The sequence below is a fragment of the Arachis ipaensis genome, chromosome B07 (genome assembly GCF_000816755.2).
Source record: "Arachis ipaensis cultivar K30076 chromosome B07, Araip1.1, whole genome shotgun sequence".
Lineage (NCBI taxonomy): Eukaryota > Viridiplantae > Streptophyta > Magnoliopsida > Fabales > Fabaceae > Arachis > Arachis ipaensis.
Window position 1 is genome coordinate 116,015,933 of NC_029791.2, and position 10,469 is coordinate 116,026,401.

Consider the following 10,469-nt stretch of genomic DNA (forward strand, 5'->3'; position numbering starts at 1 on the left):
GTTTGTGGCGGTGGGTCTCTTCTGTCGCCATCCTCTCGCTTTCTCTTCCCATGATTGTCCGACCTTTTCATGAGATATCTATCAAGCCGACCTTCTCTGGCCAGCTTTTCTATCACATTTTTAAGGTCGTAGCAGTCATTTATTGAGTGACCATATATTTTATGGTACTCGCAGTAATCGCTGTGACTCCCCCTTTTTTATTTTTAATGGATTTGGGAGGCGGCAGCCTTTCAGTATTGCAAATTTCTCTGTATACATCCACTATAGAAACTTTTAGAGGAGTATAAGAGTGATATTTTCTCGGCCTGTCGAGGCCGAGCTCTTCTTTCTTCTTGGGCTCTCTCTCTTTTTCTTTTGTCGAGTGGGCGTGCCCGGACCGCCAACTCGGCTCTCGTAGTCTGGCGTTCTCTTCCATGTTGATGTACTTCTCTGCTCTTTCTTGTACATCGCTCAGGGAGGTGGGGTGCCTTTTTGATATGGACTATGAGAAGGGACCTTCTCTGAGTCCGTTTACTAATCCCATGATGACTGCCTCGGTGGGCAGGTCTTGAATTTCCAAACACGCTTTATTGAACCTTTCCATATAGTCCCGCAAATGTTCTCTGACCTCTTGCTTTATTCCCAGGAGGCTCGGCGCGTGTTTTACCTTATCCTTCTGGATGGAGAACCTCATTAAGAACTTTCTCGAAAGATCCTCAAAGCTGGTGATCGATCTTGGTGGGAGGCTGTCGAACCACTTCATCGCTACTTTTGATAAGGTGGTCGGAAAAGCTTTGCAGCGAGTCGCATCAGAAGCATCAGCCAGATACATCCGACTTTTGAAATTGCTTAAATGATGCTTTGGATCTATGGTTCCGTCGTAGAGGTTCATGTCAGGGTTTTTTAAGTTTCTTGGAACTTTTGCCCTCATAATGTCCTCACTGAACGGATCCTCTCCTCCCAAGGGCGACTCTTCTCGATTACCTCGGGAGTTCCGGCCTCTGAGGGAGGATTCTAGTTTTGAGAGTTTTTCTTCTAACTCTTTTCGTCGCGTCATCTCCTCCCTTAGATTCCTTTCCGTTTCCCTTTGTCGTTCCAACTCCTGTTCCAGCTGTTCCAAGCGACCTTGGTGGCCGTAGACCAACCCCATTAGCTCGATTGCGTGGGGTGGCCCTTCCTTTCCTGACTCTCGTCCATCCGAAGAGTTCACCTTCGGATTTTTAAGTCCGGAGGTGCCTTCCCGGTGTTGATCGCTAGTTTCCTGGTGGTGGGTTGGGTTCGCGTCGTTGTTTCCGGTATCCAGGTTTTCTTGTTCGGAATCAGACGCCGTGTGGCCATCCTCCGGTGATCCGTCTGCCATCACTGGTTGATCTCTCGGGTCCCGACAACGGCGCCAATGTTACGGTGGGTAATCAGAGATTATTGGGCTGGACTCGCTAGGTTGGCCCAATCGTCTGAGGAAGGAAGCCTTCGAGGGGATTTGCACCTTTGGGGCCTCCGTCCGACTTGTGAGTATGAACGAATGGGGGGTGGTACCTGCAAAGACACTCCGGGAGGTTCGACATCGTCATCATCCTGGTCATCAGGGACAATCTTACCATCCCTCACAACATTGTCCAGGCTAAAAAGAGTAAGGTCGGCCTCGGGAGCAATAATTCGAACCTGCTCCTTCAGGTTCTCGTAAGCAGCATTCACACTACCAACAAGATGACCCGGAGCTCAGAGTAATCAGCTCAGGCGTTCTCCAACTCCTCCTTCAAACGCATTCCCTCCTGATAGGATTGTGACGTAGCTGTCTTTATGCCTCAATGCCATGTCCTCGGCCAACCGCACAGAAGCCGCCAGAGCAAGGGAACTCGCCTTCTCATTCTTCAGATCCTTCTCCAGTTTGGCCACCTTCACCTCAAGCTCCTCCTTCAAGCCCTTCATCCGATCGAACTCCTATTTTGCCTCCTCCAAAAAAGCTTTGGTGGCATGGAGAGGAAGATTTTGAGCAGTTCGGTATAGGGCAGCTCCCATATGTGCCATTTTTACGCTACTCCGAGTTATAAAATCTATTCATACCCTGGGTCGAGCTATCCGACCTGGGGTGATCAACAATAAGCGACCGACCTCTTTAGGTCAAGCGGACCGACTTCTTCTCAAAGAACTCGGCCGAGTCAACAAGAGAGCCCAATAAAGGGCCCAGGTAGAGGAACACGACTCAAATCCTAAGGTGGCCCAAGCCTATAGAGATAAAGGCGGTTCCGTTGAAGATACGCTGACCTCAACCCAAAAGATAAAGATAAGATAAGATAACTAACTTATCTTATCCAAAGGTCACATCTCACCATTATAAATATACTGGAACATACAGGTATAACTCATACTCTGATTCTACATAACACCTGTTTAATACCCATGCTAACTTAAGCATCGGAGTCTCTTGCAGGTACCCCCCACCCTTCGGTGACAAAGGATCAGCAGCACGTTCAGTCCAAACAAGTCGGACGCACCAGCTCCGACCACCATTCACCCGCCGGACACATCGGTTCCGACCAGCGCAGAAGATCTCGTCCGAGATCGACCTACGGCTTCAGGTAACCCTCGGAACATTGGCGCCGTTGCCGGGGAACCTGGAAGTCATCCCATCACCATGGCGGACAACTATGACAACGACCACGATTCAGATCTAGAAAATAGAACGCCACACAAAAATGCGGACACCCCACCAAAAGACACCCCGAAATCCAATGGAGACAAAAATTCAGCTAAACCGGGAGTAATAGAAGCTCTTCAAGATCGCTTGAAGCAACTTGAAGAAGAAACCCAACAACAACGAGAAATCAGAAAGGATCTACAAAGAGAAGTACGGCGACGTCGAGAATTGGAAGACAAGTTACAGCAATTAGAAGCCGATCTCAAATTAAAAGCCCCTTGGGTCACTCCTGAGGAAAGCTCACACAAAGAACAGGATCCGTTCACCAGGGAGATCATGAAAACCAAAATTCCAAAAGACTTCAAACTCCCGGATATGATTTTGTACGACGGCACCACTGATCCCAACCATCATCTCAGCAATTTCAGAAGCAGAATGTACCTTACCGACGCCTCAGATGCCGTTCGCTGCAAAGCTTTTCCAACAACTCTCACGAAGACGGCGATCAGATGGTTCGACAACTTACTTCCCAAGTCCATCTCAAACTTCGATGACCTGTCCAGAAAGTTCCTTGCCATATTCTCCATCCAGAAAGATAAAGCTAAGCACGCCCCCAGTCTACTAGGGATCAAGCAAGGAGATCGGGAGAGCCTCCGCAGCTACATGGAAAGATTCAACAAAACATGCATGGACATACAAAGTTTACCCACAGAGGCCGCCATCATGGGACTCATCAACGGCCTACGAGAGGGACCTTTCAGTCAGTCTATATCAAAAAAGTACCCGACCTCCTTAGACGAAGTGCAGGAACGGGCAGAAAAATACATCAACATGGAAGAAAACGCTCGGTTAGGAGAGATCTCAAAATCGGGGGCCTCCTACCGTGACAGAGACAAGGAATCTAAAAGAAAAGAAGACCGACAAGGGGAGAAAATCAAAAAATACCATAATTATACTCCCCTCAGAGCATCCCTAGTCGAAATATATAAAGAGGTCTGCCATATAAAAAAAATTCCCCCAGCACGGCCCCTCAAAGGCAAAAGGGGAGGAGGAAATCGGAAGGAATATTGTGAATATCATCGAGTCAGAGGACACTTCACCAACGAATGCTTCGACTTGAAAAATATCATAGAAAAATTGGTGAGGGAAGGAAAATTAGATCGATTCCTGGCCACCCGAGATGATGATCAAAGAAAGAGACGAAGGGATGAAGATTCCGAACGAACAGAACGATCACCTCAGACACCAGAAAGACATGTCCACATGATACATGGCGGATTCGCAGCAGGAGGGATCTCCAAATCCTCCCGCAAAAGGTATCTCAAAGAAGTATATCATGTCGAAGGAGAGGAGGAAGCACTCAATATCCCAGCGATAACATTCACTAAGGAGGACGTGTCTGGCATCATCACAGGACACGACGATCCCATGGTTATCACCATCATATTGGCAAACGCTAACCTACACCGCACCTTAATAGACCAAGGGAGTTCTGCCGACATCTTATTCAAAACAGCCTTTGATAAACTCGGCTTAGAAGAAAAAGAACTTAAAGCATATCCAAACAGTCGGTTCGGGTTAGGAGATACCCCGGTTCGACCACTAGGGTATATACCACTACATACAACCTTTGGAAAAGGGGACCAATCCAGGACCCTCAAAATAGACTACATCGTAGTCGATGTAAGTTCAGCTTACAATGCTCTCATAGGTCGGACAACACTCAACCAACTCGGCGCAATAGTCTCGACCCCACACCTATGTATGAAGTTTCCAACTCCAAAAGGGATAGCCACGATAAAAGCTGACCAGAAGATGGCACGTCGCTGTTATAACGAAAGTCTAAACCTCAGAGGCAAAGGAGAAGAGTTCCACACAATCGAGTTGGTTGGAGTTCAACGACGAGAAGATCTTCGCCCCCAACCAGAGGGCAAGATAGAAAAAATTCAAATCGGGGACACCTCGGAAAAAACAACTAATATCGGCACAATCCTCAAAGGAGATTTAAAATAATTGCTAATACAATTCTTACGAGATAACGTCGACCTCTTTGCATGGAAAGCCGCAGACATGCCAGGCATAGACCCTAAACTAATGTGTCATAAGTTGGCAGTCTATCCAGGATCTCGACCGGTGCAGCAGAGACGAAGAAAGCTTGGGCCAGAGCGATCCCAGGCTGTGGAAGAGCAAATACAGGCACTGCTGGAAGCCGGATTTATAAGAGAAGTCAAAAACCCACTATGGCTAGCCAACGTCGTCTTGGTGAAAAAGTCGAATGAGAAGTGGCGAATGCGCACCGATTACACCGATCTCAACAAAGCTTGTCCAAAAGATCCATACCCACTCCCAAGTATTGATGCCCTGGTAGATGCTTCCTCTGGATATAAATATCTCTCGTTTATGGATGCATATTCAAAATGCAACCAAATTCCCATGTATCCACCAGATCAAGAAAAGACCTCATTTTTAACACCAAAGGCGAACTACTGTTACATCGTGATGCCTTTCGGTCTCAAGAACGCAGGAGCTACTTATCAAAGACTAATGAATAAAGTTTTCTCGGACCACATCGGAAAGATCATGGAGGTCTATGTGGACGACATGCTAATAAAAATACAAAGCGAAGAGACACTATTGTCCGACCTGGCTCAAGTATTTGACACCATAAGGAAGCATGACATGCGACTCAATCCCGCGAAATGCACCTTTGCAGTAGAAGCGGGCAAATTCTTAGGTTTCATGCTCACTCAAAGAGGAATTGAAGAAAATCCAGACAAATGTCAGGCCATACTCAACATGAAGAGCCCGACCTGTGTCAAAGAAGTACAGCAACTCAACGGGAGATTGGCCGCCCTATCCCAATTCTTAGCAGGAGCCGTGATAAGATCTCTCCCTTTCTATGCTACTTTAAGAAAGGGAAAACAATTCGAATGGACAATAGAGTGCGAGCAAGCCTTCCAAGACTTCAAGAAGTTCTTAAAGACAGCCACCTATCCTATGCCGACCACGAGTTGGAGAACCACTCATATTATATCTCGCAGTGGGAAGCAAGGCAGTAGCATCAACACTAGTCAGAGAAGACGAAAATGGACAACAACCTGTCTACTTCATTAGCAAGGCACTGCAGGGATCCGAGCTGAACTACCAGAAAATAGAAAAATTTGTCTACACTCTCATTCTAACATCTCAACGACTCCACCCTTACTTCCAGGCCCACACCATTAAAGTTTGAACTAACCAGCCCTTAAAAGGAATATTGCAAAAAACAAATTTAGCGGGCAGAATCCTACAATGGGCAGTCGAGTTGTCAGAGTTTGACCTCCAATATGAAGTCCGGACGGCCATCAAATCACAGTATCTAGCCGACTTTATCGCAGAATTCACAGATGCCCTAGAAACCCCACAGAATGGAATCTTTACGTGGACGGTTCTTCGAACAAAACTGGAAGCGGCGCAGGTGTAATAATAGAAAGCGACCAAGGAACCCAAATTGAGCTCTCCCTCAAGTTCGGGTTCCCGGCCTCAAATAACCAAGCGGAATATGAAGCATTATTAGCTGGTTTGAAGCTGGCTAAAGAAGTCGGAGCTCAAAAACTCAACATTTACAACGATTCACAAGTGGTCACATCACAAATAACATGAAGCTATCCGGCCAAAGACCCCACCATGAAAAAGTATATGGATAAAACCAAGGAACAACTCGGACAAATTAGGGAGTATAAAATCCGCCACATACCCCGCGAACAAAATGCTCGAGCTGATGCACTCTCAAAACTAGCCAGCACCAAACCAGGAGGCAACAATAGAAGCCTCATCCAGGAGATGTTGCAGAACCTGTCAATCTTGGAAGAAGAAAAAGTCCTGACGATAACAAGTCGGGACCAAGGATGGATAACCCCCATAATCAACTACCTCAAAACAGGAACGCTCCCCACAGAAGAAAAGGAGGCAAAGAGGTTAAAAAGGGAGGCACAGTACTACACCATCATAAACAACATCCTGTACAAAAGAGGAATATCAACACCTTTATTAAAATACGTGCTGACTCCCAATACAAGGGAAGTATTAGAAGAAATACACGGCGGTATTTGAGGCAATCATCTCGAAGCACGAGCTCTCACCAAAAAGGTACTCCGGGCGGGATTTTATTGGCCAACTCTACAGAAAGAAGCCACAGAGTTTGTAAAGACATGTCCACCATGTCAGAAACATGCCAACCTTCACATCGCCCCGCCAGAAGAACTCATCAGTGTGACCTCGCCTTGGCCATTTGCAAAATGGAGACTCGATCTCCTCGGCCCCTTCCCACAGGGATCAGGACAAGTTAAATTCCTCATAGTAGGGGTAGATTACTTTACAAAGTGGATCGAGGTAGAACCCCTAGCCAATGCCACCGCTCAAAGAAGCCAGAAATTCTTATATAGAAACATCATCACGAGATTCGGAGTCCCATATTCAATAACCACAGACAATGGCACTCAATTCACAGATGCAGGCTTCAAAAAACTAGTAGCCGACTTGAATATAAAACACCAGTACACCTCTGTTGAACATCCACAAGCCAATGGACAGGCTGAAGCCGCTAACAAAGTCATACTGGTCGGACTAAAACGAAGATTACAAGATGCAAAGGGAGCCTGGGCAGAAGAGCTTCCACAGGTCCTATGGGCATATCGAACAACGCCACATTCCACCACGAAGGAATCTCCCTTCCGATTAGCATACGGAATAGAGATGATGATTCCAGTAGAGATTGAGGAAGGGTCGCCTAGAGTAATTCACTACAATGAGGAAGCAAACTCCCAACTCCAGAGAGAAGAGCTCGACTTGTTACCCGAAATCCAGGAAAGAGCTCGGATCAGGGAAAAAGCTCTAAAGCGCCGAATGGCTTCCAGATATAATCAAAAGGTAGTGCCGAGAAGTTTTGCAGAGAATGATCTCATCCTAATCCGAAATGATATCGGAACAACTCGACCAGGAGAAGGAAAGCTGGTAGCAAACTGGAAAGGACCCTACCGAGTTGTAGAAGTACTTGGAAAGGGCTACTACAGACTGTCTGAACTCGATGGGCAAGAGCTTCCCAGGTCATGGCACGCCTGCAACCTAAGAAGGTACTACAGTTAGAAGAGATAAAAGATCTCATCATTGGATGCACTCTTTTTCTTGAAAAGATTTTTTAATGAGGCACCAAGTTGAGACTCAGACAATCCCATATGTATATATTCGCACATTTCCTTTAAATAAAATACATTTTAGATATTCTACAAAGATTTCAAGACGCATTAATCTGAAGCATTCATCGTCCGATTATAAAGCGACAGATCGGCAGAAAGTGAAAAACAATTTCACTGCACGATCACGATAAAGACAAACTGTCCGATAAAGGTGAAAACGCGATTCACCCAAAGGATGATCTAGAAATGACAACCACTTTCTACAAATCGGCAAAGATGAACACAGAATAATGTAAGAAGTTATCGAAAGTGATCTAAAAAAGAACCTGACGAGGTCTTACGGATCGCTAAAATAATAACTTAAAGACTGGTCGAAAGAAGTCGAACCAAGTCAACCCAAGTTATAAGTAAACCCTGGAAAGAGGTATGGCCAACCCTATTAAAGAGGATTACTTTAACTTAGAAGGGCCCGACATAACAAGGTCAGCCCAAAACGAAAAGTTATCAAAGTATTCCCTGAAAGAGATCCAACAAAGATCCAAGAAAGAGGACTACAAAAAATAACTTAAAGGAGACCGATATAACCAAGTCGGACTCTACTACTGAAAGGTTATCAAAGTAGTCCCTGAAAGAGATCCGACAAAGATCCAAGAAAGAGGACTACAAAAAAATAACTTAAAGGAGACCGATATAACCAAGTCGGACTCCTACTACTGAAAGGTTATCAAAGTAGTCCCTGATCTAAGAAAGAGGACTACAAAAAATAACTTAAAGGAGACCGATATAACCAAGTCGGACTCCTACTACTGAAAGGTTATCAAAGTAGTCCCTGAAAGAGATCTGACAAAGATCCAAGAAAGAGAACTACAAAAAATAACTTAAAAGAGACCGATATAACCAAGTCGGACTCCTACTATCAAAAAAGTTATCAACGTAATCCCTGAAAGAGACCTAACAAAGGTCCAAAAAAGAGGATTACAAAAATAACTTAGAAGGGGACCAACGCAAAGGAATCGGTCACAAATACAGAAAACCGAAAAACAAGTTGGACCTATACAATCACAGCCTCAAAGGATCCAAGATACAAGCAAATAAAACAAAGTAATCCAAGGAGGTCGAGCAGCAAGATTTCGAACATCAATAGAAAAACAAAAAAGATGTCAAGTCAAACAACTACTTTTACTCCATAAAGTTATAAGGCCTGGAAGGCCACTAAAACCTACCATGAAGAGATAGCAAGTTACTTTTTGTTTTTCAAAATAAAAAGTTGCTAGATAAACAACTAGGAAGCGTCAACAAATAAATAAAAAAAGTTCTAAAAGAGCCCACAAGCCGGGCCAACTACACAAATTCTCAAGAAGAGATCAGCAAGCATCAGGAGCCTTCTTGGCAGCATCAGGACAAGGAGAAGGAGGGCGAGTCTGGATCGGCACAGCGTCCACAGTTCCATCCTCCCGATTCTGAATCTGGCAATCCAAATCAGGTGCAACCGGAGGAGCAGAAGAGGTCGGCACTTTGGTAGAGGACACAGGGGGAGGAACAACCTCATCATCATCACCCTCATCATCAGGGACAATCTTGCCATCCTTGACAATATTATCCAGGCTAAAAAGGGTGAGATTGGCCTCGGGAGCAATGACTCGAACTTGCTCCTTCATGTTCTCGTAAGCAGCAGTCACGCTGCCAACGAGATGACCTTGAAGCTCAGAATAATCTTCTCGGGCATTGTCGAGCTCCCCCCTCAGGCGCATCACCTCCCGATAAGATGTAACGTAACTCTCCTTATGCATCAGGACTGCGTCCTCAGCCAACCTCAAAGAAGCCGCCAGTGATTGAGAACTCGCCTCCTCGTTCTTCAAGTCCTTCTCCAGCTTGGCTACCTTCGTCTCAAGCTCCTCCTTCAACTCCTTCATCCGATCAAACTCTTGTTTCGCCTCCTCCATAAACGCTTTAGTAGCGTAGAGAGGGAGATTCTGAGCAGTCCGATATATGGCAGCCGACATATACGCCATTTTCACATGATTTCGGGCCATAAATTCCAAGTGATGGAGGATGGACACATCGTCCATGGAGAGAGCGCCGTAGGGACCGATTTGTTGATCCACGAATTCAATAGCATTAAAATCAGGAGCATCGAGGTCAAAGGGCTCAGCAGTCTTTTGTTTTTTATTGGGAGGAGCAACAGAAGGAGCAGCAGAGGTGACGTGAAGATCTACCAAATGAACTCGGGGTGTAGGGATCACCTTCTTCACCCCGGCGGAACTCTGCACTGATGGCTTCTCGCGCACTTGGGAGGATCCCTCCCCAACCGCCTTGGCAGCAACATTTCTGGCAGCAGTCGCCCTCTGCGCCCTCTTAAAAGCTTTCATGGATTCACTATTCTTCATTGCCTCTGCAAATAAAACAGAAAATCAGTTACAAGTCGGACAAGTCGAAAAGACAGCTACAAGCAACATAAACAAGATAATAAAAGAAACACAAGATACCCAGTTCAGTTTGAAGAAGAGAAGGATTGGTTAAAAATTTCTTTGTGTCAAGATGGGGAGGTTGACCCCAGCGTTCTTCCAAGACAGTCACAAAGGCTCGCTCAGCCTCATCCAACATTTCCCACGAATACCTGGAGACCCTCACGTCTTTTTGCCATTCCAAGGGAAAAGCAGGTTCGTCATTCTCATCCA